Below are 25,852 nucleotides of genomic sequence, written 5' to 3' on the forward strand. Positions count from 1 at the left end.
AGTCTGTTTCTATTTTGTTTTATTTTGTTTGTTTGCTTGTTTTGTAAAATCATATGGTATTTGTTGTTTCTGTCTGATTTATTTCAATTAGCATGATACTCATTCTTTTTTATGGCTAAGTTATATTCCATTCTATCTATCTATCTATCTATCTATCTATCTATCTATCTATCTATCTATCTATCATCTATCTTATCTATTTTCTTTATTCATTTGTCCATTAATGGACTCTTTAGGTTGTTTCCATGTCTTGGTTATTGTAAATAATGCTGCAATGAACACAGATAAGGTATATGAAACTTTTTAAATTAGTGTTTTTGCTTCCTTCCAATAAATAGCCCGAAGTGAAATTGTTGGGTCATATGATAGTTCTAATTTTTTGTCTTTTTCTTTTTTAAGTTGAAGTTGAAGTATAGTTGATTTACAGTGTTTCAGGTGTACAGCAAAGTGATTCAGTTATATATATATATTTTTTTTTTCAGATTCTTTTCCATTATAGGTTATTACAAGATACTGAATATAGTTCACTGTGCTATACAATAGGTCCTTGTTGTTTATCTATTTAATATATAATAGTGTGTATATGTTAATCCCAAATTCTCTATTTATTTCCATTCTTTTCCATTATAGGTTATTACAAGATACTGAATATAGTTCCCTGTGCTGTACAGTAGGTCTTTGTTGTTTACTTTGTATATAGTAGCATGTATATGTTAATCCCAAATTCCCAATTTATTTCTCCTCCCTCTTTCCCCTTTGGTAATCATAAGTTTGTTTTCTATGCCTGCAAGTCTGCTTCTGTTTCATTTGTATCATATTTTAGATTCCACATATAAGTGATGTCATATGATATTTGCCTTTGGCTGACTTACTTCACTTAATATGATCATCTAAGTCTGCCCATGTTGCTACAAATGGCATTATTTCATTTTTTATGGCTGACTACTATTCCATTGTGTGTGTATACACACACATATATATATATACCACGTCTTCTTTATCCCTTTATCTATTGATGGACATTTAGGTCACTTCCATGTCTGAGCTATTGTGAATTGTGCTTCCATGAGCACTGGGATACATACATTGTTTCAAATTAGGATTTTCATCTTTTCCAGAAAAATGCTTAGGAGTGAGATTGCTGGATCATAGGGTAAGTCTATTTTTAGTGTTTTAAGGAACCCAGGAACCTTCTTCATAGTGGCTGCAACAATTGACATTCCCACCAACAGTGTAGGAGTGTCCCCTTTTCTCCATACTCTCTCCAGCATTTATTGTTTGTAGACTTTTGATGATGGCTGTTCTGCCTGGTGTGAGGTGACACCTCATTATAGTTTTGATTTGCCTTTCTCTAATAATTAGTGATGTTGAACAACCTTTCATGTGCCTGTTGGCCACCTGTGTGTCTTCTTTGGAGAAGTGTCTGTTTAGGTCTTCTGCCCATTTTTTGATTGGACTGTGTGCCTTTTGGTAATGACCCCTCCCCCCATCAGAGTGGGCGCCATTTGGGAGGAATGCTGGTGCAGATTTTGGCCACCCTTCAGGTGGGGCACAGTGGGAGTTACTTTAGAGGGAGGCCAGTGCTGGCCGAGGCTTCCCCGCCTGGTTGGGTGGGACAGGACCTGCTCTGGAGGGGCTGGTCGGGGTGGGTCCTCAGGGGGCTGCTGGGTGGGACACATGGCGTTAGCTAGGTTTATGGAGAGTGACCTACATTGTGCCTGTGAATGCTGGGCCAGCCAGGGGGAAGAAGAATTTTTAAAAAGGCACCTTCCAGTGCGTGCGTCTGTTCCTGGAGAAAGTTCTACCTGGTCCCTGCCTTTCTGGCACACACCCTACACTTGTCATTAAGTCTTCCTATAGGATTCAGGCGCTTTTCAAGCTGCTGCCTCTGCCCTGGGAGCCAAGTGAGCTCCTTTTAGGGGTAGAGCCTCAGTTTCCCATAGTCCTCTACATTTTAAACTTTCCATTGCATTTTTTTTCTATTGAATCTTTCATTTCAAATTTTACATTTAAAAATTTTTAAGAGTTCTTACTTGTTTTCCATTTGTCAAAAACTATGACATCCTGGTCTTTTGCTGTGGATGAATATTTTTTCTTAATCTCTAAAGATCCCATTTATACACAAAGTTTTCCTCTCCCTTCACTGTCTTGACTGCCTCTGAGTTCCTTTTGTTGGCTCTGTGTTGGCTTTTCTTGGTGGAGGGCTTACTTCCAGTGTGTTTTGGTCTGTTTATACTTGAGAATATCCTATTAAAGCAAATTAGTTGCTTTTTTTTTGAAGAAGAGGCAGGGCATGTCAAATATGTTGTGGATCGAAATCCAGCTGTTCATGGGAAAATCCTGCCTGAGAGTGTGGTTTCTGAGTGTCAGGATCACGTAGTATCTGTAAATACTGAGCGTTGGTATTTAGAGCTCTTTTCTTTGGGTGTGTTCTGTTTCCCCAGGTGAGAATCTTCCAGTTTCCTGGCCTGGCAGGTGGTGTTGGGAAGATTGTATCCCCAAGCTGCCAGTGCTCTTAGAGTCTGCAGAGATGAGGGCACTTGGGTCTCACTGTTCTGGATATAGACTTTCATTCATGCCCTTGTTTTTCTTTTCTTTTTTTTTTTTTTTTTTTTGATTGAAGTATAGTCAGTTACAATGTGTCAATTTCTGGCACACAGCATAATGTTTCAGTCATACATGTTCATACATACATTCGTTTTCATATTCTTTTTCATTATAGGTCACTACAAGATATTGAATATAGTTCCCTGAGCTATATAGAAGAAATCTGTTCTTTATCTATTTAATATATAGTAGTTAATATTTACAAATCCCCTGTTTTTGGATGTGTGCCTCCCCAGCCATCTGCTTTGATCCTGGGACAGGGCCATCACTAGATTTTTATTTTGTGAAATCACCTCCGGTTTCCCGCCAAGGTGGGAGAAGGAACCTGAGAATTTAACCACTTTCTTAACCTACTTTCAATGGATCCTCCTGTTGGAAGCCTGGCTCCTTATGCCCCTTGTTCCAGTGCTCTGCTTTCTGAGTCTTTCCAGGCGTCTGAGTCCAGACTGGGCTGGCTCTCAGGTTCCCTTTGGCAGGCCCTTGCTGTTGTGATTTACCAGCTCTGATCATTTCTTCTGAGGCTTTCTAGCCTGCAAATATTGCCTGATGTCTTCTTCCCACAGTGGACCCCTTTCTTTGTGGAGATCACACACACACACACACACACACCACATGACTCTTGAGTAGGATATGAGGAGGGAGCAGAGATCTACACATGTGCTCAGGGTACCACATTTAACTAGAGGAAATCACTTGCCATCTTCATGAGAGCTTACTGAGCACAGTGTAAATGTCCCTTGCTGTCTTGGCCACACACGTGGATGTTAATTGCAGTGTGTGAAACAGCCTTTAGGAGGCTCTACAGGTCATTTGTATCTGTACTAAGTGTTCCCTGGGCTTAAAAAAATTGTATCTGCCTTTTGTAAGCATTGCTTTCATTCATTCATTCATTCTTCATTCATTCAGTATTATTGTGTGTATACCACGTGCTTGCCACTAGGTATGTAGACTGAGCCAGATAAAGTCCTGCCCTCTTGAAGTTTTCTGTTTTCTTCTTTGGGTTTTCACTTACTATTGTCAGTCATCTCTTCTGTTTCTTCTAACTTGTTCCTTCCAATGTGTTGTGAGCAAATAGGGCAATCAGGTGCTAGGCTAGTACATAAAGGAAGACTCAGTTGACTCTGAGCATGGGCCTCTAAGGTTCTAGGAGGTATAAAATGTGTGAACTTCGTGACACCCACTTATGAGTTTATCTTTTTTATCTTTCTTTCTTCTTTTCTTTTTTCCTTCCTTCCTTTTTTTGATTGATCCATGGTTATATTTTTTGATAGTTCAGATCAGCAGAAAAGGGGCTTCTGACTCTAAAAGTTTGTTTAGGATCACAGAATTTTAGGTCTGGAGGATATCTTTGAGGGCACACCATACAAGCCTTTTCACTGCATAGTTGCAATGGTTCATGCCTGCCGAGGTAAAAAGAATTGCTCAGGGTCACACAGTTAGAGATTGGCCAAATCAAGGCTGAATCCTTAGATCCCTGAGAGCTTTGCACCCAGAAACACTCAGATTTCTAATCTTAAGAAATGTGCGTGGAAAATTAGCTGCCAGTTCAGGTAGTGGGAAATGACACCAGAGATGAGGTTCCCTCGTCTGAAGGAAGTGGATCTGATTAGAGACCTTCAGCCTGAGCCAATGCGAGGCTGGAGCAGGGAGAACGTTAATATCTGTACCCCTCTGATGTGTAATGTAATTACATTTGCACTTCAGCTTAACTGGAAAAAGAGCTTGAATTTACACCGCACACGGTTTTTACATGTTTTCTGCTGATCACTGCTTAACAAGTTATTTCACAGGAGAGGTTTGTTAGCTTTAATAGTCCTTAAATTACTTATGGCAATTACCTGCATCACTTTCAACTCCATGGAGGTTATTAAAATACTCTCACGGCAACTGTAAAGAAATATAAAAATAGGGAAAGATGAAATTATGCCCTTTCCCTGAAGACATTTGCTTGGAATGTATTTACATTGCTTTTGAACAGGGGGCTGTATTTAATTGAAGATAAATATCCTCACCACTGAGCCTTAATCAACCTGAAAGCAGACATATCTCATTTGAAAAATTCTTTTGCATCCCTTTGGGTTTATTCCAGTGCTGGTCCTCGCACAGGTAACGGGAAAATATTTTGCTTGAGATTTAATAAGTATTTGTTGAGCCTCTAGCCTGTGTCAGGCAATGGCACATGTGCTATTTTATTTGAAGTTGAAGAATTCCTGTGAGCTATGTGATATTATATCTACTTTACAGATAAGGAAACTTAGGTTCCTGGAAGTGCAGTGAAAATTGCAAAACCACATAGCTACTAAGGGTAACTGATAGGATTAAAATTCAGCCTCAATTTCAGCACGATTTGCACTGTGTCGCAATTATGCATTTACCACCTACGAATTAGATGTCCTTACCTGTAAGCAGTGTTGCTTCTGTGGGATTGTTTACAGGACTCAGCAGAGGTCTTTTGGGGGTCCCATCCAATCCCTAAAATTTCTTGTATTTCTGCCTGCTAATGTGCTTTCTTTCTGGGGTTCTCTTATAGAAATCAAAACCCAAGTTTGGGTAAAGTCTCTAACCCCTAGTGTCTTGCCATTCAAAGTGTGGTCCATGGGCCAGCAGTGTTAGCAGGATGTGGAGCATGTTAGAAAAGCAGGCGCTCAGGTGCCACCCCAGACTGACTGAGTCGGAACCCACATTGTAACACGATGATCCCCAGGTGATGCACACACACTGCTCAAAAAAAAAAAAAAAAAAAAAAAAAAAAGAGTTTGAGAAGCACTGGTCTAGTGTGAGAGAGTTAGTTTTCTGTTCGAGAATATTGATCGTTTGAAGGAGCGGGAAGAGAGGAAGAGGGAGGACTCAGCAGAGGGGGAGAATCCAGACCTTGCCCATATCTCCATCTTGTCCAGGACTTGCTCCAGGTGATGAGCACAGGAGGGAACACGGCACACGGGGATTAGTTTTTGGACGATGCCTACTGTGATTTTCCTTGGAAATGGTCCACAGCATTTTCCTGTGAAGCGGCTGAGTGTGTTTCTGCTTTCTGTGGTAAGGAAGGCCTTCCCAACCGTGCCTCCATCACCTTCACTTTTCATCCTGTTCTTTTCCTGGGCTTCAGTCTCTATCTTTGACTTATTTCAGAGCATCACAATCCGAGAATCTCACAGCAGCTTTTAACTCAAAATACCAAACTCCAGACACATCCCCTTTCCCTCTCTGCCTTCAGCAGAGCTGCTTTTTTTTTTTTAACCAGTGGTCAATAGTGACAGTGATTTATTAATCCAGTCAATCATTCCACAAGGAGTTACTATGCAGCTGCTATGAGTCAGTCGCTGTTAACGGTCCTGCGCGCAGGGACCAGCACTCTCATGGGGCAGATGAACGTGCCAACACAGAACAGACTGCGTTGCGCGAGCTGTTCCAGTAGGCGGCGCTGTCCAGTTCAGCACCCGCCAGCCCCGTGTGGCTCCCGAGCGCTTGAAAAGTGGCCGGTCCGAATGGAGATGTGCAATGAGTGTAGCAGATACACTGTGTTCTGAAGACGCAGCATGAAAAAGAGAATGCAGCTATCTCATTAATGCTTTAAAGATACTGATTGCATGTTGAGTTGGCACTATTTTAGATCTACTGGGTTGAATGAAATGCCCTATTAAAATTAGGTTCGCTTGATTCTTTTTACTTTTTTAACGCAGTAACTCGAAAATTTAAAATGCCACGTGTGGCCAGCATTATATTTCAACCAGACAGTGCGCCATTCCAGGTTCTGGAACTGAGCGGAACCACAGAGTCGGGGGACAGTCAGGGAGGTGCAGGGAAGGGGCAGTGGGAGTTTTCCAGGTAAAGACGAGAATTGTCTGTGGCTTTCGTGACTTAGGAAAGCAGGCGAGTGGAAAGGACAGGAAAGTAACAGAACCATCACTTTCCTTTTACTAGCAATTCTGTCAGCAGAGAGGAAGAAGGGAAACATCATGAGGTGAGCAGTCAGAGAACCAGAGCATCTCCTCCTGCAGCTGTGTTCTTGAATGGGGCCCTGCATCCTGCTCTGTGTCCCGCTGCAGGGCTCTCTGAAGAATCACGCTGAACCCTCTGCTCTTTCTTGAAGCGGGGCCCTTGCTTCTGCCTGCGGGCTGCAGTGTGACAGAGTGAAATAAAACTCATTTCCGGCTCCAGGTGAAGGGCTAAGGCTAGTTCAAGGTTTGTGTGCGGTGTTCTGCTGTCTTCGCTAAATGGTGGCTTAAAATCAATTGTAATCAAATGGAAAGAGGCAAACGTTGCTGATTCCTGAGACTTCAGGGAAGGACGAGAGGAGGCTGGGATTTCTCTCCATCATTTTCCCCCTTAGATAAAAGCTGGTCCTTGGGGTCCCAGGTGCAGGGTGTGGTGGAGAGCTCTGAGGTATGGCGCATTTACTGTACTTCTGACCTGTAACGGTGAGGGAGCCCGGGTGGGAGAGGAGGCCAGTCTCTCTGTGGTGCAGCAGCTCCCCTCCCTGCTGCCTGTGGCTCTATTCATCTCTCTCCTGTTTTGGAAAAACATAGCATTCAGCTAGGAGGTCCCAGAACTCCCAAAGACAAGAGCATAAGCCTGGAGCTAGAGACCGAGTTAACATTCCAACTGCTGTCCTCTATGTTAAAAAAGATTTTTAAATAACTTCTTAAAATTAAAAATTTTTTTTTCCTGTAATGGAGGTACTGAGGATTGAACCCAGGTGCTTCTACATGCTAAGCACCTGCTCTATGCCTGAGCAATCCCCACCCCCTGAGCTGTCACCCTCTAGATTTATCTTTCAGCTTTACAGAAAGACCCTTTAGGGGAGAATAAGTCGAAATTTTACCTGTAGACCCGGCGCTGCCTCTGGACATAATGTGACATTTATCCAGTAGACATTCGTCAGGTTATTTCTCCATGCCTGGCACCGTCGGGGTGAGAAGGAAGAAAGGAAAACACTCTCGTCTTGTGAGAGAGGTATTTTGGTCCCTGTTTCATGGATGAGAAACCTGAGGTTGAATGCCTTGCTCCAGATGGGCTGAGAGCTCAGGTCACCAACCAGGGGGTCATCGTTCCATCCTCTCCAAGGCCATCGTGCCTCCCCAGCCCTCTCCGTGTGTCTCCTCCATTTCCACTCCGGGGAGGCAGCTGAGATAGCCTCTAAGCCCCCTTTTCTCAGTACGTGTTTTGAGGGTTAAGGGCTGGGGTCAGATCTCGAGTAAGCAAGTTTAGCAAATCCTGCCAAATGTCCTTCTCACAGCTGCCTTTTTAGGTGAAGCAAAGGGAGACGGCTGAAAACAGGATTGTCTTTAGTCTTCTTTCTTCTGTGACTTGGTGTCTCTGGCTGCAAATACATTTAGGATAAGAAGTACAGTTTCCTGTGATTTATCATATAACACACCCTAATCCCTGCCCCCGGGCCAACCAGAGCCCCTGGAGGGCACACAGCTCTTCTGAGCTCCGGCTGCCAGATGTCTGACTCCAGCCCTGAGAAGTCGGATTTGAATTTCCAGGAGCCGAAATGTGACAACATCAGACATATACGTGGAATAAGTTTATACCTTCCAGGCTGATAAATATTTATCAGGCATGTGGGATGTTTTTGTTGAAACCATCTGGCAAGCCTCTCTCTCCTCCCTATCCATTCAGACATGCCAGGGCTTAAGGTCCGAAGACCTGTTCTGGGACTCAGTGTTTGTCATTGAAGCCACCCAGTCTATGCTGTGTTGTTCCAGCAGCCCGAGCTGACCGAGGGAAGACTCCAAGGCTCTGTCAAAGGGAAGATTCTGCCAGACATTGCATCTAAGAGAAGAGGCAGCTGAGAAGGACTTTAGAAATCTTCCAGCCCATTTGACAGATGTGGGAACTGAGGCCAGGAGAGGGGAAGGGTCAGAGTGGCATCCACGGGGTGGGGGAGACCAAGGAGATGGCTGGTCCAGTCCTCTTTCAGGGACAGAGAGGCAAGGGGCTGCCTGCCAAGAGTGTAACTGAGCAGGGCTCTGGGGGTGGGGGGCTTCCAGGGTCAGACCCCTCCCCGTGTCCTCTGCGGCAGCTCCTCTCTGAAGCACCCAGATAATAGTATCTCATGCATACTTCCTGAGGTTTTCAGATGCTTAAAGCCACCACCAAAGGGAAGAAATTAGCTACGTGATGATCTAGGGCACAAAGCCCCCAGACCTTCTGGCGCCTGGGGGTGCATGGTGTTGACCTCCCTGTTACCTCCAACATCAACCAAACAGGATTGTGCACAAGCTGATCATGTACCCTGTTATGCCCCCTCCCTCACCTGGCCTTTAAATACGTTTTGCTGAACCCCATCGGGGAGTTTGGGGTTTTCTTAGGGATAAGCCATCCCGTCCTCCTTGCTCAGCCCTGCAGTAAACCTTTCTCTACTCCAAACTTCAATGTTTCAGTTTGTTTGGCCTCGTGGTGCAGTGGGCACCCCGACTTGCCTTTGATCACAAGAGATCAGGTAGGAAGCAGAGAACGCGGAAATCCCACGGCCCCTTCATCAGACAGACCTCAGTGCTCTCTCCGAGCTCTCGGATGCTGGGATGGGCGGAGGCGCTCGCCCAGCCCTGGGTGTCGGCTTGCTATTCAGCTCATGCTCCCCCGTGGAGAGATTTTTTTTACCTCAGAGGAGGCTCTGAATTTCTCTGCACCTCCCTCTCCCCGTCAGTGAAGGAGGGCCTGTTGGACTTGCTGGATTAATCAGGGAAGGTGTGGAGAGATGTCAGGAGACCCTCTGGAGAATCCAAATCAATACCATGCGTGAAAACAAAGCCTCCTATGAAGCCCCTGAGTTCACGAAAGAAAGTTTCTCCGCGGCTAAGACAAATTAGAGCAACACAAAAACGGTTACAACTAGTTCAGGAGTTTTTTTTCCCCCCTCAGAAAGTTTTGGCGTTGAGAAGGGACTTTCCCATCGTGCATCCGGGCACATCTGGATCTGTCTAAGGGGGAAAATAATACGGAGTGAGTTTGTCTTCCGTTGGTGGATGGCTAATCCACAAAGCGTCCTCCCAGCCTCTGCCCAGGCACCCAGGACTCTGACTGCCCACTGCTGCCGAATGGAGCGCCTTCCTCCTGACCATGACTCTCCTTCTGGAACTTTCCTCTTTCACCCGAACTTATACGCGCCACCCTTCCTCACCCCCATTTCCTCAAGGCCTTGGTCATAAGTGCTCGAAGCTGGTTCAGTAACTAGACCTGTTCAAGTTTGTCGGGTTGGGTACCAATGCTTTGCTTACAAGGGGGGCCAGTGCTGTTGTGTGGAGCAGGTCATCTCCTGTCCCAGGACCTCTGTTTTCTCATCAGTGAGTATGTACTGCTTGCCCTGCCCACCAGAGGACTTTTGCAAGATTCAAAAGCCGTGGGAATGAATGAATGAATGAATGAATGAGTAAAAAGGTCTTTGTCAAACTAGCATGCTTTGAAAAATGAAAGGTAGCATTGTTAAATGCCTTAGTTTAAAGGAGTGAGCTTTTCTGGGCTCAGGTCCTAAGGGGAAGGTCATTGCGGGTAAATCCCTCCAGACCCCAGGCTGGCCCACGTGGGCCCTGCGTTCCTGATGCTGCTCAGTCCTGCCCAGCTCCCTGGTCCCATCTCTCCCTTGTGTTTCTTTCTCCTGCTCCAGGAGCTGGGGGTGGTGCCCGTGGCAACCCAACCCCTCATGCACTCTGACACAGAGATGGAGCAACGATGAGCTGAAGCCAGTCTTAAGCCAGCCCCGTCCAAGCTGCAGCCACTGGAGAAGGATCAATGCTTTGCATTTGACTCCTGTTAGGAGCTTGCGTGAGCACTGGACCTGACTGTCTCGAGCCGGATGCTGAGTGAGACTTGCCGAAACTGCCCAGAATTGGTACCTAGAGGCCCCAAAATGAGGATGAAAAGGTACCAAATAACCCACACCCCCCTGCCCCCGTGTTTATACGTATAGGAAGAACCAGAGAATGAGTATTCACAGTCTAGACTGGGATAGTAGTAAGTAATATCAACAGCTTTTTCTTCTTTTTTAATTAATTAATTAAAGTGTAGTTGATTTACAATGTTCATTTCAGTTGTTTAGAATCAGCAAAGCAATTCAGTTATACACATACATACATATATATACATGTGCTTTCAGATTCTTTTTCATTATAGCTTATTAAAAGAAATTAGATATAGTTTCCAGTAGGTCCTTGTTGTTTATCTATTTTACATACAGTGGTGTGTATCTGTTAATCCCAAACTTCTAATATATCCCTTCCCACCCTTTCCGCTTTGGTAACCATTGTTTGTTTTCTGTGTCTGTGAATCTATTTCTAGTTTGTAAGTAAAATTTGTATCTTTTTAAAAGAATTCTACATCTAAGTGATCATACGGTCCAAGTAACCCACATTCTAAAGAGAGAAGCCAAAAACTCACCCCTCTCCCAGCCTAGCCTTCCTGAGAGGTGGCCGCTGTATGGACGACGTTCCTCCCTCCCCAGTGTGGTGGGAGGTCATTGCTCTGGGGGAGGAGAACACAGGGGGGAAGAGTTGTCAGTGCTGGGAGCCTCAGGGTGGAAGGCCCCCAAGGAGAGGCGCTTCTCTGCCCTCCTTGTTGGGGAGAGGAGACAGTGTGCCTCCTTTCCCTCCAGCCAAGAAGACAGTGGTGGGCTTTTCTGCATCACCTGTGAAGATTTGGGATGCCTGCAGGAAGGAACAGATGGTGTTTCATTTCTTAGAAGGATGCTCCTTGCTGATGTGTCCCTGTCATGTGTACGGGGTGTATGAGGGTAGTCACGAAAACAGCCTGCATTCATGTCTGGGGGGCAAAGATGTGAGTTTGCTGTGGGTAATGGAAACCCACAGAAGGTATCGCTTACATCACCAACCAGGGCCGCCAGACGAACCCAGCAGAAAATATCGCTGGGTCCACTCTGGTGCTGAGTCCCCAGGGACTGGGCAGTGTGGAGCCGGAGCTCCGTCTCCCACAGGGAACTGTGCTCAGGGTGAGACAGGAGGGCAGGGGGCAGGGCACAGCCATTCAAAGAATGACTGAGCAATTAGCACCAAGATGGCGGAAGACTCAACTCCCAGTAGACCTTGTGCTTCATTACATGCTCACTGTAACACAGTAGCACGCTAGAGGGCTCTCCCACTGGTGCCATGACGGCTCTGAGGCTGACCATAAAAGGTCAGAAAGTGGGTGGTGGCCCAACTCCTGGGCATCCCAGCCCCTTCCCCCACGTGGTTGGGATAATCTCCCCACTTGCTAGCATATGAAGTTACCGAGCCCATAAAAACTACCTCCTGGCCACTCTCTCCGGCCTTCAGAGGTGGCCTGAGCTCTGTCTAAGGAGTGGACACCTCTCTGAGTAAATCTACCTTTACTCAACTACGGCTCGCTCTCGAGTTCTTTCCTGCCCGAAGCCAGGGACCCTCAGTTGGCAGGGTGCATCCCAGGGGCTCCCCTAGACCTGGGACATGGCCATCCTCTCATGCCTCATTTTTCCTGCATCAAGGGTATCCTGACAGCCCACTCTGAGGAGCCCCTGTGTGGGGTCCCTATGGGAGAGCCGGCACTTGGCTTCCTGCCACACAGGACCAGTTTGTGCTTTCCAGAACAGCAGGTATGACCAACAGCGAGAAGGCTCTGAGGATGGCAGTCGAACAGACGGACAGTAGACCCTGATTTCACCCTCCTCCCACATCCTGCAGAGCAGAGGGGAAAGAGGAACCAGGAGCGAGACTAGGTCCTCCTCTGTTTCCTCTGCTCAGAAGTCAGAACCTCCGTACTTAGTGGAAAGATGGAATATGAGAAAATGAGAAAGGTTTAAAACAGGACCAAGCAAGTTCTAATAATCAGATGTGTTCCCAGTGTCATGACTCTGTTCAAACTGTCCTTAAGAGCTCTGCTTTCCCATGGGGAGGGATAAAGTATTCGAAAAAATAAAGTAATTTACATTTGCCCCCCACACCCCCACCCCGTGGAGATGTGACACTTCAGGGAATCACTTGCAGTGGGAACAAAACACAAGATGGCAAGAGCATCTTAGGGATTCATTCCGTTGCCCTGGGTCCTGCTCCTTTTCCTGCTGAAGCACTGGGTTTGTCCCAGAGACCTAGTATAATGAGCGGTCCATCAGAAATGGGTCCCTGAAATAGCCATGTCCCTGACACGTCTTTGGCAGCAGCAGCAAGAGGAAGCCAGAGATAAACCCAGAGGTCCCAGGAGTCCTCAGAAATGACCTCAGGCAGATGTCCTGAGGTCCTGCTCTGAAGGCTGCTGGCCAGGCCAGTTGTGAGGTCAGCAGACGCTTCGAGACTCCGGCTGGGGATCAGCTGCCAGGCAGCTCTCCTGGTCTCCTGGTCCTGATCTAAGCATCTGTGTCATTCTGTAATCCTCGGGATTTGGATTGCCCTTCAGATTAATCTGGCTGGGACCCCCTCCCCACAGGCCTCCTACCCACTGGCAGCCTCGGGCTCCTCTGCTTACGCTCTGTTTTGAGGTTGCAGCCCCAGGAGGGCCACCTCGACAAATTAAAGCGCACAGTGTTAGGTGAGTGCAGGCCACAAGGTGGCAGCAGAGAACTAGCCTGGTGGGAGGTGTCTGCTAAAGGCGTCGGAGGCCCTGTGGGGGCAGGGAGATGGCTTCCTTACCTCGGGGGCAGGTTGGAAAGGGAAGAGAGTGAGTCAGCATTTTAGAGGGCTGGGGATCAGCGCTAACACATGCAGAAAAGAAGCCGGGAGGGTGTTGAGGTGCAACTTGAATAGAAAGACTATGTAATCACATACAGAATGTTTACTGTGAGCTGGGCGTTGTGCTCACCACTGAACGTACATCATGTGATCTGTTTCTTGGAACAACCTTATTATCCTTATTCTATGTGTGTGAGGAAACAGAAGCTCAGTTTAATTAGATTACTCACCCAGGTTCACACAGTTACAGGTGAAGGAGCCAGGATTAAAAACCAGGTCTGTCTGACTTGCAAGTCTGAGCTCTGAACCCGTGTTCAACAGTGCAAGTGTCAGGGTGACCAGCGGTTCTCAAAGTGTGGTCCTGGGACCCCTGGTGTTGGCATCACCTGGTGACTTGTTAGAAATGCAAATCTCAGGGCCCCACCCCAGGTCCAACGAATCAGAAACTCTGGGATGGGGCTCAGCAGTCTAGTTGTTTAAAGCTCTCAGAGGGATTCTGATTTGGTCCAGGCTGCATAAACGCTGAGCAGCAGCTTTGCCTCTGGGCATCACCGCTTACCGTGCAGTCACTGCTCTGACCTGAGCTGGAATGGCCTCACTCCTGACTTTAAGCCAGCTGGCCCCAAAGGCAAAGAAATTATTTTAGGGTTTGCCCCAGTTCTGCTCCTGACCCACCAACGTCTCTTTGTCCCCTCCAGCTGTGGGGGGAAAAATGTCTTTGCGGAACTTGGAACTTTTCTCTTCATTAAGATGGCAAACAGGCTACCTCTATCAAAGGCAGCTGGGCGAGACCAGACTGGAATTTAGAATCTCCTTAGAAATAAAGTCTCAGCTTTAAGCATTAATGAAAGACAGGAGATCTTAACGGTGCCATTCATTTCTGGTCTTGCCAATTCAGTATCCGGAGAGCATCTTCCATCTTCACCCCACCACTAATTACGGAACTCTGCCCTGATGGATGGGCTGTAGTCCAGGTTCTTAGCAGAATTGTTATTCATCTAAAAATATTATGTAATATGTAGGACCAGAGGAGAGAAGACTCCAAGCTGTTCATATTTGTGTTTCTAGCTAAAAATTTCTGGGTGATTTTAACTTGTTTCCTTGTGCCTTTAAATTTTTTTTAACTTTGAAGTATACGTAACTTTTTCAGTATGAGAAGAAAATAATAAATGCTGTTTTATAACCAAGCCTTTTAATCCGGGAGATGAACCCAGTGCAGTGAAAGTTATGAATCTGAATTTCCTGATGGGGACGGTTTGACTACGGCCGAGCTGTTTGAAGTTTCCCTATAGCTGTTTAAAGAAAAAAAAAATCTCATTCATTTTGACTTTATTCATTTGAGATTTGTGATCATATCCATAGGAGATAGGAGCCCTTTTTGCTGAGGCTACAGAAGGATGTTAAGGGCAAGACAATGTTTAGGAGAACTGATCGTTTCCATGGAGTCTGAGCTCCCTTCAACATTCTCGTTTACATGCCAGCAGCTGCTACGCTGATTACATGTTTTTCTTATATATCCACTAGTTCGGTGATGGATGCAGTCACACCTCTCTCTCTCTAGCCTTGAAATAGGGTTGTAAGACAGATCACTATACCAATTAAGCTCTAATTGTTGGTGAATGTTTATCCAGACAAATATGCGAATCCCGTCTCCAGGCTGAATTCCAGCCATCCGATGGTTGGATGTCTGTTGCTGCAGGACCCAAGCAACCAGATCTATTGAAAATGGGCTTCCGGACACTTCAGAGCTGTTTAAAAGCCAGGCAGCCTTGGGGAGGTGAAGATATCTTAAGGGCAGACTCCTCATTATCGAAGGACCCTCCCTCTAATGTTGAGAAACCAATGCCTGGCCTGCCTCACAGGCAGGCTGGTTCCCAGATTCCGTCAGATCTTAGGTGAGCCTTTGAGGACAGAGGCCACCGCAGCAGCAGCCGCGCATGCTGGCTGATCCCCGTGAACCGAGCCACTGATCCCCCCACCGCAGTCCCCGCTAGGAGGGGACGCGGCTCCTTGGGGTCCGGGAGGAGTGAGCAGAATCCTGAGCCCCCTCTACAGGACTCCAGGCAGGTAGGACCAGGACTGAAAGATGTGCATGACCGAACACGATCTCATTTAACGTCCGTCTCTTGTTTATCTCCCCTGTTAGAATATCAGCTTCCTGAAAGTCAGACCTTATCTCTCAACTTCAAAATGTATCTTCAGCATTTAGAACATAGCAGATGCTCAACGCGTATGCACTTAATGGATATGTGAAGGTTAGTCTAAACTCTAGGTTCATTCATTGACACTGTTAAGTTATGGCACTCTTCTAACTATTCAAACAATATTTTTCTTTTCAGCAATAGCATATAAGAATTCTAGTCACCGAGGTACCAGTAGGGAGCACCCAAAATGATGCTAAGAATAAGTTTCCTTGATGCAACAAAAACCTTATAGTCTTAGAACCTTAAGACAGTTGGCCAGACCTGTGTGTTTTATTAGCAACAGGGCTCTTTCGTCCACAGCAGAGGCTCAATATATGAACAAGACAAAAGTCGGGATGCTCAGGTTCAAGCTGGAGGAAGGGGGCCTGGGAGCCGAGGCCCCTCCTGTTCTTCCTCCGAGGAATCTCAGAGCAGCTCCCTGCAACACCTGCGCCTTGACTGCACATCAGAGTCACCTGGGAAGCTCAATAAACCCCAGCCATCCAATCACAGCCCGGAGCCGCCAGGGCCTGGGGTAGCAGGGCAAGGCGCGCTCTGGTTCTGGCGGTTCGCTCCCTCCCGAGAGCACACATACGATTTCATTTGGTTTGCGCTTGATTTCACTATAGTGTTGAGAGTGCAGGACTTGGAGTCAGAAAGAGCAAAGCCCAAATCCCCGCTCGACGCTCTCTAGCTTGCTGCCTTTGGGCAAATCACTTCAGCTCTCTATGGATAAAATCCACGAGAGGATAAAGTCTTTCAGAGCACGGACGGCATCTGTCTTATGACTGTATCCAGCCCTGGCGCATGGCGGGTAGTCAATAAACGTTAGTTTAATTAATGACTATTTCACTGATTATTCATTGCCACAAGGAAGGACTGAGTCTCGGTTTTTAAGACCCCCCCAACACTGTGCACGTAGTAAGTGATCAGAAAATGTGACGTGCTGTTATCATCCAGCCCTCCCCGCCTAAGGTTCTTAAATGCTGGTTTCACTCTCATTGTGCCCTTTCCCTTCAACTTGGGGTTCGTGGGCTCCCTGGACTCTAGATCTGGATGGGGAGGGAGAGGGGGCGTGGAATCCGGACATACTGGTCCAGGACTCCTCACAAAGAGGGGAGAACAGAGATAGAGAAGGAGCCGGGAAAGCTCATCTCTGGACCACAGAAATGGGACCCCGCTCATTTATTCATTTGCTTTTTCTTTGGTAGCAATGTTACCGCCTCTCTCTGGCTTTGCCTGGTTCCCCCGGGCAGAATAACCCCTCCCTCACCCCTGTTGCGTGGCATTCTATGCATCCCTCTGCTAAAGCTCTCACTACGTTTTGCTGCTGGTCCTCCTGTCTGCCCCCCTCCCCATAGTCCAGGGGTTTGTTGGGAGGAGAGATTCTGATTCGTTCATCTTCATACTTTCAGTCCCTGACGTAGCACCTACCACCTCGTAGGTGCTGAATTTGTCCTTTAAGTTAAATCAAATCATGGAAAACAGTCTACTGGAGTGCTCATTATAGAAGCTGGAGAACTCACAGATTATCTGGCGGTGAAGACTTGGTCACTTGTCTCCCCATCATTCACGCTGTATGTTGGATTAGTCTGTGTGTGTTGGGTTTGATGACAAAAGTAAAAGGCGTCCAGAAATGACCACTTACATGGTGAATGCAACCACACTGCTTGTAGTTTAAGAGGAAATGAAAGAATGTTGTCTACAGAAAAGGCTTCTATTTAAATAGAAAGGTGATAACCACGCACATCTCCAGCACTGGGTGTTAATGGGGACATTCGTCCTCACTCCCATCCTTCCTTCCTAGAAAGGGAGCTTGGCAGCTGTAACTCTGGGTCTCTCTCCATTCCTATCGTCACTTCCTATCTGCCTGGGAGGCAGAGCGCTTATCTGTAAACCAGAGAAGAACAGCCCTGCATGAGCACCACAGCCCTTTCCCACCTGCTTGTGTTTCCTGAATGTAAGTCTTCCCCTAAAGGGCGTTCTCCACTGCTCACCCCTTCTGTCAGTTGTGCAGGGACTTCTGCTTAGGGACAGTGTCGGCTGGGACAGCCCGGGGAAGTCCATCATTACCCAGGGTGTATGTAGCGCCCTGTTGGCTCTCATGTTCAGCCGTGTCTCCCCACTTGACCTCAATCAGCATTAAATTGGTATCTTGGCCACCACCTTCTGGGAGAGCAGCCTGTGCTGAAAGTATAGCCGAAAGCTGGCTCAGGAATAAGTGACCAGGGAGGCAGATGAGGTGGGAGAATTAAAAAAAAAAAAAGAAAAGAAAAGCGTGGAGCATTCAGTAGGGCGAGACCGATTCTTCTTGGTACTTGGAGCAGACGCTGCCTCTGCAGGCGGCTGCGTGAAGGAGAGTCCTCACTCTGAAGCCAGAAAGACCTCGCTCTGAACACCAGCACGTCCTGCATTTCCGCCCGCACATCACTTACCTTCCTCTCACCCCGATTGGGAGGATTAAATGAGTAACACGTAGAAAGTATTTATAACTCAGAACTCTTTCAACAATATTAGTTCCTTTCCTTTTCTGACTTGAAGCCACTTTTGGTGTCTTGAAGGTGCCACCCAGGGACAGGAAAGAAAAAACCAAAAAACACCGACCGATCATGCAGGAGTGATCCTCCAAAATTCAAATGGGCATCCTCGGTTGATCAAAGTTGAGAAATCGTTCTCTTTTCCACCGCTTTCAGGGCTATTTAACTTCGCAGGGAGCGTGAGAAATGTCGGGGGAGAACTGACTTCCACATCTCTCTGATCATGAAGTCTGCCAAGCTAGGCTGCCTGTCCTCTTGGTAGGAGGCTGAGGCACCTGCGGGTGGCGAGGGAAACATGTAAATATGGACACACGCAGGAAAAAGAACTCAGGGAGAGTCGCTCAAATCACGCAGTGGGGAGAACTCTCCCGGCAGATTATTTATCACAACCTTTCAGAGCCCCGCAGGGGCTTGTTCATTGGCTGTTGGCTGATCATGGGGTCTGGGTGAGTTGGAAGAGGAACTTTAAGGGCAGAACAAAGATATGCCCGAGTTCTGTAAAGCATTGAGTGTATGCCAGGCCATCTTCATTTTTGCACGTGTACATTGATTAGCTCATTTAAATCTCCTAAAAACTCAGTAAGGTAAGTACTGTTACAGCTGGCTTAACAGAGGCACAGAGAAGTTAAGCATCTCCTCAAAGTCACACAGCTAGCGAGTAACTGAGCCAAACACAGACTCAAACACAGGGCAGCCTGCCTCCCAGTCAGTGCTCAAACCGCGATGCTATGGCCTCATTGTAATTGGACAAGAAAGTTTGAGACATTTTCAAATTTAATGTCGGAGGGACCAAAGATCTAAATATGAAAGGCAGAACTCTGAATCTTTTCCCAGTGAATATAGAACAATCTCTTTGCGTTCTTATGGTAGGGAAGGATTCCATAAATAAGACCCCCAAAGCTCTAATTCTAAAGGAAAAGACTGATACATTGAACAGTATTAAAACTGAGACCTTCTACTCAATAAACCACATCAACAAGAAAGTGAAAAGACCAACTCTGGGGCGGCAAAGATATTTTGAACAATCGTCGTTAAAACAGGTTAGTAACAGAACACATAAATGAGCCCTTTAAATCAATAAGAAAAAGACAAACAGTTCAAAAGAAAAATCAGCAAAGGATTTCAACCCATTCTTCATAAAAAGGAAAGATAAATGGCCAATGAACATGTGAGAATGTGCTTAACTTCATTAGTCCTCAAGGAAGTGCAGAATGAAACCGTCAATGAATAGCATTACAAACTCACTAGAACTGCTGCAATTCAACACTGACAGTGAGATGTGGAGCAGAGGAAATTCCCATCCATGCCAGAGAGAGCGTAAAATGGTGCAAACATCTTGGAAAACTACAATTAAAGATTTTCATACATTTTGGCCCAAGGCATCCTTTTGGGGGGCGGCTATACCTGGAGGGATGTGTGCACAAGTGCACCAGGAAACATATATAAACAATACGCCACATTTATAACAGCTTTCTTCCTAACTGTCCCAAACTGGAAGCAACCTAAGTGTCTACTAATAGAGGAATGGATAAGTAAATTGTGGCACATGCATATAATGGAATATTACTCAGCACTGAAAAAGAATGAATGACAGTTACACACAATGACATGTGTGAGTATTACAAACATAATGATGATTGATGAACGGCATCACTTCTGCCAGGGACAGTACCACAAGCCCTGCCCCACTTCCATGATGGTGGGGAGGAGCAAGAAGCAGCCTCAGCTACTCCCCAAGCAGAAAGAGTGTCAAGCTCAAGAATCTCCGGGACCATTCAGTTCATCCAAGGTCATAGACCTGCTCTGTTCTCTGCGAATCCCACCAACCAAAACATGCTTGAGTGTTAATGGGTTATGGAGGTGCCTCAAAAGGAGCATATTTACATTTAAAACAAGTCTTCTGGAGAAAGTGCATAAAACACAACAGTAGGCCACCCGGAGATAGACTTGGGAACTAGCTGCCATTTCAAGCAGAAATAAGAGCTTGCTCATTTGGAGGCTGCGTGGTCTGGAACCTCTTGTGCGCTCTGTTGCTAAACTCTGAGCCAAGATTCTAACAGATGCGATTTGAGACAATTCCTCTGAGCTTGGGATTCAGAAGAAACACTCATGGGTGGTTCTGCCATGGCAGAGTGGCTGAGGTTTTAACAGAGTCAATGTTCTTTGAGCAGATAATTTCCCAGTTGGTCCAATTTTCTCCTGGGGGTTCAGGAGCGGGCAGCAAGAACGGTGGGGAGGGCTGGGATTACGTTGTATCCCTCGGCATGCCCTGCATTTCCAGTATTGTGGGAGGAGAAGTCCTGGGCTAGACAGGTCCCAGAAGCTCAGGATTCGAGAGCAGCCTCTGATGCTCTATTACCTTTGGGCCTTAATTTCTTCCTCTGCACAATGAGAGGTTTAAACAGAATGATTGCTAAGGTTGATCTGAGCTCTGAAACTTCTCTTTCCTTTCTATGTATTTCAACGAACACTATTTAAACCAGCAATATAGATTTTACAACTTTCAGTGCATTTGGCTGCTGCCAATTTCTCTGCCTACAGATGGAATATCTCTATCCTGGCCGAGAATTCCCTGGACACCTGCTGGTTCCATCCACTGGGGACTGAGAATGCCTATGTGGCAGGACTTGTTGAATGACTCACCGTACTGTGAGTCAGTCACCTCGACTTCATCTAGTTTTGTGACTTGGGGGTGCAGGCTGCAGGGAGCTGTCCGAGGGGCTAGCGTCCTGGGCCAGCCAGGTCGAACAGAGAGGGACCGTGTGCTGGGCTTTGCTCATTTTTACTTCATTTCTGATATCACGGGGATGCAGGTTTGGCCTAAGGCCAAGGTGGTCAAAATAGTCATGTGCTATGACTTAATTCTCCAGGGCCTAGGACAGACATCGCTAATCCCTAACAGCTGTCTTCATGTGCTTTCCCTATTTCACTGAGTATCCACTTCGTATGTTTTTTCCTAGTAAACACACCTGCATGAGTTTACTTGGGGAATCCTGGGGGCAGCATCACACTTCAGGGAAAGCCTCTGCTATCACTTTGGTTCCCTCTCTCTGAATTTCCCATCTTTCTTCCTATCTCTCTCTCCTCTCTCTCCTCTACAGGAGTAAACAAAGCCCTCTTTTCTTTCATCCATAGCATAACGGTTTATCAAAAACTTCCTCTGTGCCAGATACTAGCCTTCATTCTTTGCATGTGTATTTGATCTCCACACAACCTCATGAAGGACCCACATTCATTATTCTCATTTTGCAATGAGAAAACTGAGGCACAGAACAGCTGGGTAATTTGTCTAAGGTTACACAGCTGGTAAGCCATGGAGTTGGGATTCAAACCCAGGCAATCAGATTCCAGAGCCCACGGCCACCTTATACTCTCTCCCATGAAAGCATTTCTTCTAGATGAACCCAGGACTCTCCAGGGAAGGGACTTCGGTGAATGAAAGACTCTTCATCTCTTTCCATAAATATGCATATTTCTAAATTTGCATTGGATGGCTGACATTGAGAATACTCAAGATTGGAAATACTGCAGTTTACTGACTCTGAGACACCATTACTGGGAAGATGCACCATTACTTAATGCATCATTTAAACTACGACACAAGGTCTTAATGACGGACAGTATGACTCATGACTGGGTCACACTGCTTCAAAACTTTAATAAATTTCAAAAATCTAAGCAATCTCCCCTGCCTTCAGGCTTGGAAACAAAATATGACATGACTTCACTGACTTGCAGTCATCTCTCTTAGATCCCAGAAAGAGCTAGCTTGTTATTTTCTAAGAAATTTCTAAAATTGCTGTTATTGCTTCAGCGTCAAATATTCATTTTACTCATATCTCAAGGCCACCCCGCTGCTCTGTTTTCTCCTTTTCTGAAAACACAAGAAGCGTTTCACTTGAATGCTGAATCACTGTATATTTCTCTTTTTATTCTGGAAATGTTTAAACGTATTAAAAAAGTGGAAAGAATAGAATGGTGAACTCCCGTGAACCCCTTATTCTCACTTCAGCAATTACCCACATTTTTACTCTTCTGGTTTGAAGACATTTTAAACTTTAGTTTAACTCAGTATATGGGTGAAGACAATGGGGCTAGCTCTGCCCACTCTGGGGCATATGGGCAGTCATTCCACCATAATTATCTTCTGGTCGGAAGAGATGGAGGCCACCATTACTGCAAGATGCCGCCCAATTTCAGAGATGTTAAAATGTAAAAAAAAAAATGTGTGTCTTAGAATTGGCAGGGAGGCCAGGTTGCACTTTACTTATGAGTCAGTACCTAAGGGGCCAGAATTATCCTTACTCAGTGCTTTTGAAATTTTGGTTTTGTTCTCATTTTTTTTTTTCCCTCTTGGCCTGTACCCATCACCAAAGCACAGAGAAGAATCTTTGTACGTTTCATGAAAAACTTCCTCCTTCCAGTCTTTGGACTGTCAGGGCCTGGCAGGCCTTTGGGAATCCACTCATCACTTTTGTGGGGACTGGCTGGAGAGAGTCCAGGGAGCCCAATCCAAAGACATGTGCATCTGTGAACCACAATGGATGCCCATTATTTGCAGATTTAGTACCTGACCCAGGTACCGAGTCCCCTGTCTCCTCTCCTGCCCTGATGATCCTGCCACTTGGACCGAAGCGCTTGCCTTTCTTCTTACTTGCCCCTTGTCCTGGGTCCCTACTCTGCTTTCTGCCAAAGTGTGCCCCTGATATCCTGAAACAGACCCCCAGATCTGTGACTTCTCATGTCAGGTACTCTGTACTGGGCTTGCAAGCCTGGGCATTCTGGGCTGAGTGTCAGAAGCCCCGGAGAGGACAGTTTGGCCAAGAGATGCCATCTCTTGGCTCATCCTCACGATGAGGCCAAGTGTGGATAGAACGACCCTGGTAGGAAGCAGTGTGGGTGGAAACCTCACGAGGCCAGGAGTGTTCATTCATCCACGATGTCAGGAGAGCATGAGATGGCAGAATGAGGGAGACCCTAATGGCATGTCAGGCAGCCGGAGTTCTGCTCTTAGCTCTGCCAATGATCAAAGCCACTGTGATGCCCACACAGCCAGTGGGCCTGACCAGTCAGTGCACGCCGGCCAAGCTCAGCCGGCTCCTGCTCCCCGCGGTCCGCAGCCTTTTCTAAAGATCGTGGAAGGCCACTCTGCCACACCCTGTCCCAGCCTCCCTCACCCGATGACTCTGGGGAGCTGGTATACAAACACTCCAGAGAACCGGGCACAGACCTGTCCTCAGGGAACCTCCTGGGAGGGTGGCTCCAGCCTGGTCCTGGGGGAGCCCTGGAGTGTAGGTGACACCCTGGCGTCACCCCGCAGGAGGCCGGGGAGCTGGGCTGCCAAATTCCCACTCCTGTTGGTCTGCCAGGTGAATCCCTAGGACTCCAGCTGTCCTTCTGTGTGTAAGTGTGTGTTAAAAATGATTAGAGAAGACAATTTAGGCGAAACTTTAACTAGCAACTTCACTTCGTGAAGAGGGCTGTCTCCATTCCCAAGTGTCCAGAGAACTGCAAAGTGGGGCAGAAGGCAGGATGCTTTTATGGGATAAAGAACAAGGGACAAGGAAGAGAAAAACAGAACAAGGAATAAGGACGTACGTGCAGTGCTGACAGATGGCTTCGTTTTGAGCAACTGGCCAATTGGATCAAGTGGAGGGTTTACAAGGACTGGAAAGTTTTCTAAGTCTGGGTTTGCTGACGGGACACCCCGGGCAGGGGTGGCTCCATCTGGGGTCCAGGAATTTACTTCCACAGTGTGGACAAGCCTCTCGGCGGCCTGAGGGCTGTCCTTGCTGGGGGTATTAGCAGCAGAAGGATTTTGAAGGAGGTGGTACACAAAAATGCCACAAAGTGGTGGCAGGGGCTCTGGGTGGTACCTTGTCACTTACGCTACAGTCACATTCCTCGGGTAGCATTGTCCCAACGCCCACGATGCCCCAAGTCCCACTGTGCCTGGTACACAGCTGGCGTGCCGTGGTTTTTAAATGAATGAATGAGCATTTTTCATTCCTCGTCTCTCTACCCTGTTTGTGACATTTTACACAATTCAAGTCTCTCTCCTTGAAAATCTCTCTTCCATTGGCTTTTGAGGCACCACTCCTGGTGCTGTCTCTCCTCCTGTCCTGTCTCCTTTCTGGGCTCATTATCCCCGCTTGCCTTAAGCAGCTATGCTCCTGGGGCTTATGTCCTCAGCCCTCCCCTGGGCGCACTCTCTGCGGGCGCTCTTACTTACATTTACGGTCTTAAGTCTAGTCTATTTGCTAATAATGCGCCAATTCATGTTTCTTTCATCCATTCATTCAACAAATATTTCTAAGAGTCTTAGTATGTGCCAGCCACTCACCTAGGTGCTTGGGGTACAACCTTGAACAAATCATACTGAGATCTCTGCCTTTGGAGAGCCTGCAGGCTGGTAGCAGGTGGGAATGGGGGCAGACAATAAGCAATAATCATAATAAAATAAGAAAACGATGTAATACGTTCAAGGAAAAAGCAAAGCAAAGCAGCATGAGCATGATGGGAACGCCGAGGACACGGCGGCAGGGGGAGGCCACAAGGAAGGGCTGGATTGACTGAGCCTTTCTCCCTATGACCTCTGTCTCCATCTGGTCTCCCTCTTAGATTTATTTTTTTTCTTCTTCTTCTTTTGGTCTCTTTCTCCATCTGGTTTCTCATTCTCCAGGGCGCTAGGGCACCTTACGTGGTGGTTTCAGTGCAAGACGAGGCGATGCTGCAAGGCTTTTTGAGGACAAGACTCAGAAGTCACACAGAGAAATTCCTGTCATGTTCTATTGGTCAAAGCAAGTCACCTGGCCAGCTCAGATCCAAGAGCATGCGTCCAGGGATGGGAGCAATGGTTGGGGTCATCTTGCCTGCAGTCTGCCATGGAGGGCAACACTAGGGGATGCAAGCAGCCCGGACCCCCCGGGTCACCATGTGCGCTGGGCTGTCTTTGTCTGGACTTCTTGTTATGGAAGAAATACAGTTCTTATTTGTTAAGCCCCTGGATTGGCTTGTTTTTGTCACACAGAACTGAACATTTTCCTAACGGGTGTAAGTTGTTCTTACGATTTTATCGGTGGTTCCAATCATTTGCTGAAATCTCACAGGGAGTTTATCACTAGTAATAAGGTGCTAACATTTGTGAATAATTCATAGGGCTTGAAAAATAAAGATGGATTCAAGGTCCCACTTTTGAATTTTCCATCACCTCTTTCCTGGGGATAAAAGCCAGAGATGCACTGTCCTTCAGAAGCAAGTTCAGAGCCCTTTGCCTGCTGCTAATATTAATACTCAGAAGGGACTTTACCTTCAGGTCCCTATGGGGTTTACTGTGGGACTCCAACCCCCAGCCCCAAACCAGATCCTTGCTGTTTATTTCTGTGAGCTGCCAAGAGGGCCTCTGTGTGCATACGAATCAGTCCCAGTCACTATTTGGTGCCTGGGGTCCTGCAGCCCCAACCGACTCCGTGAGAAAGTGCTCTGAGCTGGAGCCATTTCCCCCTGGTGTTGCCTGGGGAACCGTCCGACCGCCTGGTGTTGCCTGGGGAACCGTCCGACCGCAGGGCCTCGGATGCTCCTTGACTCCTCCCCCCACCAGGCAGTGCCCGTCACTCCTCCTCACGCCGCTGGCACAGGGACTAGCCCTTCATGTTCCCAACCAAGAAGGAAGATGCTCCTTTCTGGTTACACCTTGTTAGGCTGCCCCAGCAAGATGGCTTGAATGCAGACGTTTCACAGTGGAAACCTCTTGCGTTGTCTCCTGGTAACTGTGTGAGACCGCCTCCTGCCGTCCTCCGTGACCCCCAACCCCACCCTTTGTCCTTGATGCTGTCATCGGCAGAGGAGCTGATGCGTCTGTTCCACCACTGACGGGCTTTGACCC

The sequence above is a fragment of the Camelus ferus genome, chromosome 28 (genome assembly GCF_009834535.1).
Source record: "Camelus ferus isolate YT-003-E chromosome 28, BCGSAC_Cfer_1.0, whole genome shotgun sequence".
Taxonomy (NCBI): domain Eukaryota; kingdom Metazoa; phylum Chordata; class Mammalia; order Artiodactyla; family Camelidae; genus Camelus; species Camelus ferus.